The sequence below is a fragment of the Phocoena phocoena genome, chromosome 6, assembly GCF_963924675.1.
Source record: "Phocoena phocoena chromosome 6, mPhoPho1.1, whole genome shotgun sequence".
In the NCBI taxonomy this organism is placed as follows: domain Eukaryota; kingdom Metazoa; phylum Chordata; class Mammalia; order Artiodactyla; family Phocoenidae; genus Phocoena; species Phocoena phocoena.
In genome coordinates this window covers 80,261,849-80,271,843 of record NC_089224.1, presented here as the reverse complement: position 1 = coordinate 80,271,843, position 9,995 = coordinate 80,261,849, and positions in this window count along the sequence as shown.

The window sequence follows — 9,995 nt, the reverse complement described above, 5'->3', positions numbered from 1 at the left end:
TCACGTTGCATTTAGCTGTCATAGCTCTATAGTCTCCTTCAACCCAGAACAGTCCTTCACTGACTTTGAATTTTAAATTTTAAAGTTTATAGGCCAGTTATTTTGTAGAATGTCCCTCAATCTGGGTTTATCTAATGTTTTCAAGTGATTAGTCTCAGTTTATGCATCTTTGGCAGGAATATTACAGATATGACGCTGTTCTCATTGTATCATGTCAGGTGGTAGACAATTTCGATTTGTCCCATTACTGGCTATAGTAACTTTGATCACTTTATTAAAGTGCTATTAACCAGGCTTCTCCACTGTAAAGTTTATTCTTTTCTCTTTGTAATTAATAAGTATTTTGTGGGCAGGTACATATAGACTTAGAAAGTATCCTGTTCGTCACGCTTCCTACTTATTTATTTATATCAGTATGGACTTGTGGATTCCTATTTTACTCAATAGAATAGAATCTGCTACTATCATCATTTAGTTTTAAGTTCAAAATTTCCCAGATTGGGCCAGTGGGAACCCGATAAGCTGGTTTCTGTGTGCTTTTAACATTTTCATATCATTTTTTTGAACATCTTTGCTTTCTGGCACAAGATATTTCAGTTGACCCTGTACTTTCCCTGCCTCAGCCCTGAAATCACCCATTTCTCCAAGTTCTGGTTTCTTTTGGTAGGGAATGGTATTTAGAGACCAAGATCTACGTGTTAGGTATGGTCTGCTTTTGGGATGTCACTCCTCCCAGGCCTGAATTAACCAAATTAGGGAATATATGTAGACACAATTTTACAACTAAAAGTGATTTATTTCTAAATCTGTATATATTGGAAACCATAAGTTCAACTCTAATTCCAGTCCATCACCATAAGGTTCATTCTGGTTTCCTTCCCCCCCCCATATTTATAACTTCTTTCTCTGACAGTGGGAAACCTGGTTCCAATTAGCCTTCATATATTTACTTATTTGATCAGTTCCCCTGTAAGTAACACACCTCTCATCACCATCACCTGACATGAAGGCTCTTCTTATCCCATTCAGCCTCCCACCTTGAACCAAGCCCAAGCCCCTACATGGATGCTGTATTAGTTAGGGTTCTCCAGAGAAACAGAACGAGAGAGAGAGAGAGAGAGAGAGAGAGATACAGAGAGAGAGAGAGATACAGAGAGAGAGAGATACAGAGAGAGATACAGAGAGAGGGAGATACAGAGAGAGACTGATTGATTATTATGAGGAATTGGCTCACAGGATTATGGAGGCCGAAAGTTTCTACAGTCTGCCATCTGTAAACTGGCAGGAAAGCTGGTGGTGTACTCTGAAGGCCTGAGAACCAGGGATGCTGACAGTGTAACTCCAAGACCTGAGGGCCAGAGAAGATGAGATGTCCCAGCTCACAGATGAGGAAAGAAAAACATGGGCAAATTCCTTTTCCCTCCACCTTTTGTTCTATTAAGGCCCTCAACAGATTGGATGATGCCCACCCACTTTGGAGAGGGCAATCTACTGAGTCCACTGATTAAAATGCTAATCTTATCTGGAAACACCCTCACAGACACACCCAGAAATAATATTTAATCTGGGCACCCTGGAAGCCCATCAAGTTGACACATAAAGTTAACCATCCCAGATGCCCTCCTTACTCTGATCAGGCTCTGACAACCCTCACAAGGTTGCCCCCTGCCCAGATGCCTGTCTCACCTAGCTTAGGCTCAGACACTGTATCAGGCCACCCTTTCCACATGGATAAACTTCCCATCCTGCTTGGACTCCAGTACTCTTGATCTAGGCCACAGCAGGCTCCCCTTCCCCTCTGAGTGGAAGACTACCCACCAAATGGCTTTCAGATTGAATTGCTCAGGAAGGGAAAAGGAAGAAGGAAAAAAAAATCTTAATTGTCTAACTATTTGCCTGTCTCCCCCATTGGAGACAGACTCATTTGGGGTTAAACAATAAACAGATTTGTTTGTTTTGTTCACTGCCATATCTTCAGCTCCTGGAGCAGTGCCTGGCACATAGTAGACCCTCAATAAATGTTGAATGAATGAGTGACAAGGCAAGGAATGAGTCTGAATCATCACAAATCCTAGGAGCCTAGCATAGGGACTGGAGCTCAAAGACACTAAAGTTGCTTAAATTTAACTAGCATTGAGTTTACAAATAGCAGATTCTCCGTAAACATTGGTTGGTTGAATGAAAACATGAACAGTTAAATCAAAGTTAACAAGTGACAGGTGACTTCCTTGGTGGTCCAGTGGGTAAGACTCTGCACTCCCAGTGCGGGGGAGGGGGGGGGCCCAGGTTCGATCCCTGGTGGCTGAACTAGATCCCGCATGCATGCTGCAACTAAGACCCAGCACAGACTAAAAAAATAATTTAAAAAAATATTTTTTAGGGCTTCCCTGGTGGCGCAGTGGTTGAGAGTCCGCCTGCTGATGCAGGGGACGCGGGTTCGTGCCCCGGTCCGGGAAGATCCCACATGCTGCGGAGCAGCTGGGCCCATGAGCCATGGCCGCTGAGCCTGCGCGTCTGGAGCCTGTGCTCCGCAACGGGAGAGGCCACAACAGTGAGAGGCCCGCGTACCGCAAAAAAAAAAAATTTAAAAAAGCTAACGAGTGACAAAGAAGACAGAAGTGGATACAAAGAATCAATTATAGTTCTTGAGAGCAGTGCCCTGGCCCCTCCTGATATATGGACATATTATATGTCCCTTGCTACTCAAAGTGTATGATCTTTGGGCCAAGAGCATCAACATCACCTGGGAACTCGTTAGCACTGCAGAATATCCTGCCCTATCAAATCTTCTGAATCAGAATCTGCACTTTAACAAGATCCCTAGATAACTAATGCACCCTTCAAGTTTGTGGAGCACTGCTGTACAAGAACGTTTCCCTTTTAAGGCACATCTTTACCAGTCAAAGTCTGTGAAAGCCCTCAGAATTTGCCGCTGTACAGCTGAGTGGAAGAGTGAAAACTATGACACATGGTTTGAGAGCAAAGGCTCCCAGAATTACCACAGGCAAGAATTCAAAGTGACAGACGTTCTGTCAGGAGAAGGAAAGTATTAATGGCAAGGTGATTGGGAAGGGGACTGTAGTATACCCCTATACTGTTTAACGATTTAACAATGATTCTAAATACACAGATACCATATACATATACATACATGCATACATAACTGTGATGGGGCAAGATGGAGGGAGCCCTACTTAGGCAGTGACCAAAATGACAAAAGCTATAGTGACCTCTTCTAAATTAGAGTCAGGGGTAATCACAGGCAGGATTTACCACAAAATTTTTGTTTATAAATTTAGTTTGGAAATTTGGAGACTTCTGGAATTCTCTCTTGGCATTATTTTTCAGAGGAGGAAAATGATTTTATGAAAGTAAGGAACTGGAGGGTTCGGGTGGGGTCAGGCAGAGTCCTCCTTTCCTGGGGTAATATCTCCATCTGCTGGCGTCTCCGGATATCACTAGCAAAGACGTGAAGGCAGGTCAGGTCATTTGCTGTAACTCACATAGAGCTTTCAAAACTGTATCTTCTGCCTCTCTGCCTCTCTTTTTTATTCCTTTGTCTCTTTTTCTGTGTTTGTCTCCCTCTCCTGTTCTTCCCTCTCTTCCCTTTCCTCTTCCTTTATATTCCTGATGCAGACGCTGCTTGCATACCTATAGACATGGATGACTTATTCCTTATAAAGCAGACTTTTCACCTTGGACAGATTTTTCCTTACACAAAGCTGAATCTGCCTTTTGTAGCTTCCCCTGTAGTTCCAGTTCTGCTCTCTAGGACCACACAGAGCATGACCAACTCCTCTGCCCTGAATCCTTCAAAAGCCTGAATACTCTGATCATGCTTTCCACTTATCTGCTCCTCTCCTTCTCAGCAACTCCCCCCAGCCCCTTGGCTATTTCCCACACCAAAGTTTCTAGGTCTCTCCTCATCCTGGTTACCACTGCTGGACACACACCAATATCTCTGTATCCTTCTCACACTGTGGGACCCCACACAGATCAATACATTAGCTCTGGACTGGGTAACACAGAACAGAAAGGATCCATCACCTCCCTTGTGCTACTTGCCATGCCTCTCCTGATGAAACCAATAAGTGCTTTTATTCTAAACATCTATACTGTTTGGTTAACTTATTTAGGGTTAACAATAAACAAAAATTCTTGACTTCGCTTCTGCTAAGTCACACCATCCCTGCAATTTTTTAAAAACAAAGATTCAGACCTTAAATGAAGGCCTGTTAAATTTGTGTTAGATTCAGCCTGTTCAGATATTTTAATTTTCCCCAATAACATTTATGAATTTTAAAAAATTATCAAACCAATACATATTTGATGTCCAATATTGAGGAAAACATAGAAAAATATAAAGAATGCAATTATACTGACCCACGGTCCCTTCCCCACCTGAAGGCAAACATTGTTAACATGGTTTTATTATTTTCTACATTTTCTCTGCACATATGTATATTTATATAACTGGTATAATATTGTATTCAATTTTGTACCCTTTTAGAAATTTAACATTATCTTGTAAGCATTTTCTCAAATCTCACATGATAGTACATTGAATGTTGTCACAGAGTTTATGCATCCAATCCTGTAGTAGAACACTTAAGCTGTTTCCAATTTTTTCACTGTTATGTGGAATATTTCAGTGAATTTTTAAAGCATAAAACTGCTTTTCTGGATGGATTCCTTTGGATAGAGTCCTAAGACTTGCATTAATGAATCAAAGAGCATGAACATTTAAAAAAAGATTCTTAACACACCCTGCCAAATTTTTCTCCAGAATATTTTCAGATCTTTTACAAATCCTGATTCTAACGCTATCCAAGGCACTTTGGAAGATATAAGAATGAAAATACACTATCCTTGCCCTCAGGAATTAACTTCCTAGGAGGAACACAAAAATGGAAAAAAGCACGCTCGAGGGTAGATACTGTTAAGTCTCTACAACTTCTCTTTTCAGTTCTGTCAGTTTTATTGCCTTTATTTGTTTTGAACCTTTGTTATTAGGATGGTGGTCATTCAGGCTTGTCCTCTCTTCTTGATGGATTAACACTTTTATCATTAGAATTCTCCTCTATCTCTTATAATAGACCTTGTCCTGAAGTCCACTTTAGCTGATATTAGTAATACTTCACTGTATGACTATAACCACATTTTACTTATCCACTCATCCATTGACAGACATGTGGGCCGCTGTCATGTTTTAGATATTATGAACAATGCTGCTATGAACATGGGTGTACAAATATCTCTTTGAGATGCCGCTTTCAAGGATTTTTGGTATATATCCAGATGTAGACTTGCTGGATCATATGGTAATTCCATTTTTAATTTTTTGAGGAACCGCCTTACTTTTTTCCATAGCAGCTGTACAATGTTAAGCCTTACATTTTTCCATAGCAGCTGTACAATGTTAAATTACTACCAACAGTGCACAAGGGTTCCAATTTCTCCACATTCTTGCCAACACTTGTTATTTTTAATTTTTTGATCGTAGCCATCCTAATGGGTATGAGGTGGTGTTTCGTAGTTTTGATTTGCATTTCCCTAATGATCAGAGATGTTGAGCATCTTTTCATGTGCTTATTGGCCATTTGTATATCTTCATTGGAGGGATATACATTCAACTTCTTTGCCCATTTTTGAGTTATGTCTTTTGGTTTTTTTGGTTGTTGAGTTTTACTTCTCTATATATTTTGGATATTAATCCTTTAATCAGATATATGATTTGCAAATATTTTCTCCCATTCTATGGGCTGCCTTTTTACTCAGTTGATTTTGTCTTTTGATGCACAATACTTTAAATTTTTCATGAAAGTCCAGTTTGACTATTTTTTCTTTTGCTATCTCTGCCTTTGGTGACATAGCCAAGAAATTATTGCCAAATCCAATGTCATGAAGCTTTTATCCTATGTTTTCTTCTAAGAGTTTTATAGTTTTGGGTCTCACATTCACGTCTTTGATCCATTTTGAGTTAACTTTTGTATGTGGTGTTAAGTAAGGGTCCAATTTCATTATTTTACTTGTGGATATTCAGTTTTCCCAGCACCACTTGTTGAATAGACTGAACTTTCCCCATTAAATGGTCTTGGCATCCTTTTCAAAAATCATTTGACCATATGCATATGCAACGGTTTATTTCTGGGCTCCCTGTTTCATTCCATTAGTCTATACATTAGTCTTTATGATAGTAACATAAAGACTAACTTTGATTACTGTGGCTTTCTAGTAAGTTTTGACATCAGGAAATGTGAGTCGTCCAGCTTTGTTCTTTTTCAAGATAGTTTTGTCTATTTGTGATCCCTTGAGATTTCATATGAATTTTAGGATGGGTTTTTCTATTTTGGCAAAACATCATTGAGCGTTTTTATAGAGATTGCATTCAATCTATAGATTGCTTTGAGTAGCATTGACATCCTAATAATATTAAGTTCCAATCTATGAACATCGAAAGTGTTTCCATTAATTCTTCAGTAACATTTTGTAATTTTCTTTGTACCAGTCTTTTACTTTTGGTTAACTCCTAAGTATTTTATTCTTTTAGATGCTATTGTAAATGTCATTTTCATAATTTCCTTTTGAGATTGTTCATTGTTAATATATAAAAATGCAACAAATTTTTGTATGTTGACTTTATAACTTGGTACTTTGCTGAATTTATTAGCTCTAACAGTTGTGTGTGTGTAATCTTTAGGATTCTCTACATATAAGAATATATCACGTGCAGAGATATTACCTCTTCCTTTCCATGTTGGATGTCTTTTGTTGCTTTTTCTGCCTAATTGCTCTATCTAGACATTCTAGCATTATGTTGAATAGAAGTTGTGAAAGTAGGCATCTGTGTCTTTTTCCTGATCTTAGAGGAAAGGCTTAAAGTCTTTCACCAATGTGTATGTTTGCTGTGGGTTATCGTATATGGTTTTTATTATGCTGAAGTAGTTTCCTTCTATTCCTAGTTTGTTGAGTGTTTTTAAAAGGGCGTTGAATTCCGTTGAATGCTTTGTGTGCATCATTTGAGATGATCATGTGATGTATTATACTGATCAATTTTCACATATTGAACTATCCTTGCATTCCAGGAGTAAATCTGACTTGGCCATGGTGTATAACCCTTTTGATATGCTGCTAAATTTAGTTTGCTAATATTTTATTGTGAGTTTTTGCATTAATGTTCATAAGGGATATGAATCTGTAGTTTTCTTGTAGTGTCATTGGCTTTTTTTTCCTGGCTATTCTTGCAATATTATCCTCTTATGAATTTAGAATCAGTGTCTAGTTTCCAAAAGTATCTTTTTTTGTTGTTATTGTTGCTTTGATTTTGTATTAGCTATAGGGTGATCTTTATTTGTCATTTCCCCTCAAATTAGGGAAAGATTATGCTTAAGAGAAGTTAGATGGTTCTATTAATTCTGGTTTTTGACTATTAGGTTTGCATGTTAGTTTCTATTTTTTTTTTACCATCTTTATTGGAGTATAATTGCTTTACAATGGTGTTAGTTTCTGCTTTATAACAAAGTGAATCAGCTATACATATACATATATCCCCATATCTCCTCCCTCTTGCGTTTCCCTCCCACCCTCCCTATCCCACCCCTCTAGGTGGTCACAAAGTACCGAGCTGATCTCCCCGCGCCATGCGGCTGCTTCCCACTATCTATTTTACATTTAGTAGTATATATAAGTCCATGCCACTCTCTCACTTCATCCCAGCTTACCCTTCCCCCTTCCCGTGTCCTCAAATCCATTCTCTACATCTGTGTCTTTATTCCTGTCCTGCCCCTAGGCTCTTCAGAACCTTTTTTTTTTTTTTAGATTCCATATATATGTGTTAAGCATACGGTATTTGTTTTTCTCTTTCTGACGTACTTCATTCTGAATGACAGTCTCTAGGTCCATCCACCTCACTACAAATAACTCAATTTTGTTTCTTTTTGTGGCTGAGTAATATTCCATTGTATATATGTCACACCTTCTTTATCCATTCATCTGTCGATGGATGCTTAGGTTGCTTCCATGTCCTGGCTATTTTAAACAGAGCTGCAATGAACCTTGTGGTACATGACTCTTTTTGAATTACGGTTTTCTCAGGGTATGTGCTGAGTAGTGGGATTGCTGGGTTGTATGGTAGTTCTATTTGTAGTTTTTTAAGGAACCTCCATACTGTTCTCCATAGTGGCTGTATCAATTTACATTCCCACCAACAGTGCAAGCCAAAAGTACCTTAGTGATACTTTTATTGGGAAATTTATAGCTTAATTTAGGAATAATTTTGTCAATGAGTTGAAAACTCAACCTAAAAATCCTGGTTTTCAAGCTTCCCTGGTGGTGCAGTGGTTGAGAGTCCGCCTGCCGATGCAGGGGATGCAGGTTCGTGCCCCGGTCCGGGAAGATCCCACATGCTGCGGAGCGGCTGGGCCCGTGAGCCATGGCCGCTGAGCCTGCGCGTCCAGAACCTGTGCTCCGCAACGGGAGAGGCCACAACAGTGAGAGGTCCGCGTACCGAAAAAAAAAAAAAAATCCTGGTTTTCATATATACTACTAAAATAATAAAGGTCATTATAAAAATTAAATTAATACATAAGTATGTAAAGGCTAAAAATTAAGAAGGTCCTCTTAAAATATTTCCTTATCATCACCGCCTCCTAACTTCCCTTCACTGAGGCAATTTTTACAAACAGTTTGATAGTATGCTTTCATAATTAGCCATACATTTACAAGCTTTTTTTTTTTTTTTTTTTTTTTTTTTTTTTTTATGCGTTACGCGGGCCTCTCACCGTTGTGGCCTCTCCCGTTGCGGAGGACAGGCTCCGGACGCACAGGCCCAGCGGCCATGGCCCACGGGCCCAGCTGCTCCGCGGCATGTGGGATCCTCCCAGACCGGGGCACGAACCCGCGTCCCCTGCATCGGCAGGCGGACTCTCAACCACTGCGCCACCAGGGAAGCCCCCATTTACAAGCTTTTATGTGTACATCCACACGCAGGGTTTTTCTGGTTTTGTTTTGTATGTATATGGGATCATTAGTAATAAAGGAGCCATAATACATACTCAGTGTATATCAATGTATTGTAATCCTCTATGGATGCACATTCACATTGTTTCTTTTTTTCTTCCACTAATAAAGCCTGATCAAAGTCTCGTGCATACTTTTCCACATTTGTTTATTTAAGTAGAATTTCTAGAAAGGAATTGCCAGCGAGAAGGTAATGAATGCATAATTTAAAAATTTGAAGATACCAAGTTATCTTCAGAGAACAGCAGTGATACTCCCAACAACGATACAGGATGGGACTTTTTTCACACGCTCTCCTAAGTACTAAACGCACAAATCTTTTTAATTTTTGCCACTCTGTATATATGAGATAACATCTAGTTCACAGTATGTCTGTAAGGGTCACACATGTTAAAGGATCTCTCACGTTGCCTGGCTTACTGTCAGCATTTTTTTTTTTTTTTTAAAGCAGCCCAATCTGACAGTAAAATACATGCTAGGGCAATAAAATGTCTGGTAATCTTAATGAACACAATTTACCATCAGACTTCGTTGAGGCCGTAAAGAAAAAAATCCCCAACCCCAATATTGCAAGGACAACATTTCCAACGTGTATGGTCTGAAGGGATGGATCAGCTCTAATGATAACTGGGTGTTGAGTTCTGAAGAAGTGGGGTGTTCCCTTTTAAAAATAGTCTTCCCCCCAACCCACTCCCCAAAAAAACAACCGAACTGCGTTCCCCAGCCTGCCTTTGTCTCCGGAGCCACGCCGAGCTCCCGACAGCTCCCGCCGCGGAAGGCCCCTTACGGACTTCCTTGTCTCCTCTTCACATGGGTAAGGTGGGCTTCTTTCTGCCGTCGGAGGCGCCGGGGCCGGTGTACCTAAGGGTTCGGGCTCTCCGTCCGAGCGTGCACCTGGGAGCCCGGGAGCCGCACGGACCTTGCTCTTTTCTGACATTGTCCCACCGAAGTCCGCAACTCTTCCACGTTTCCCATTC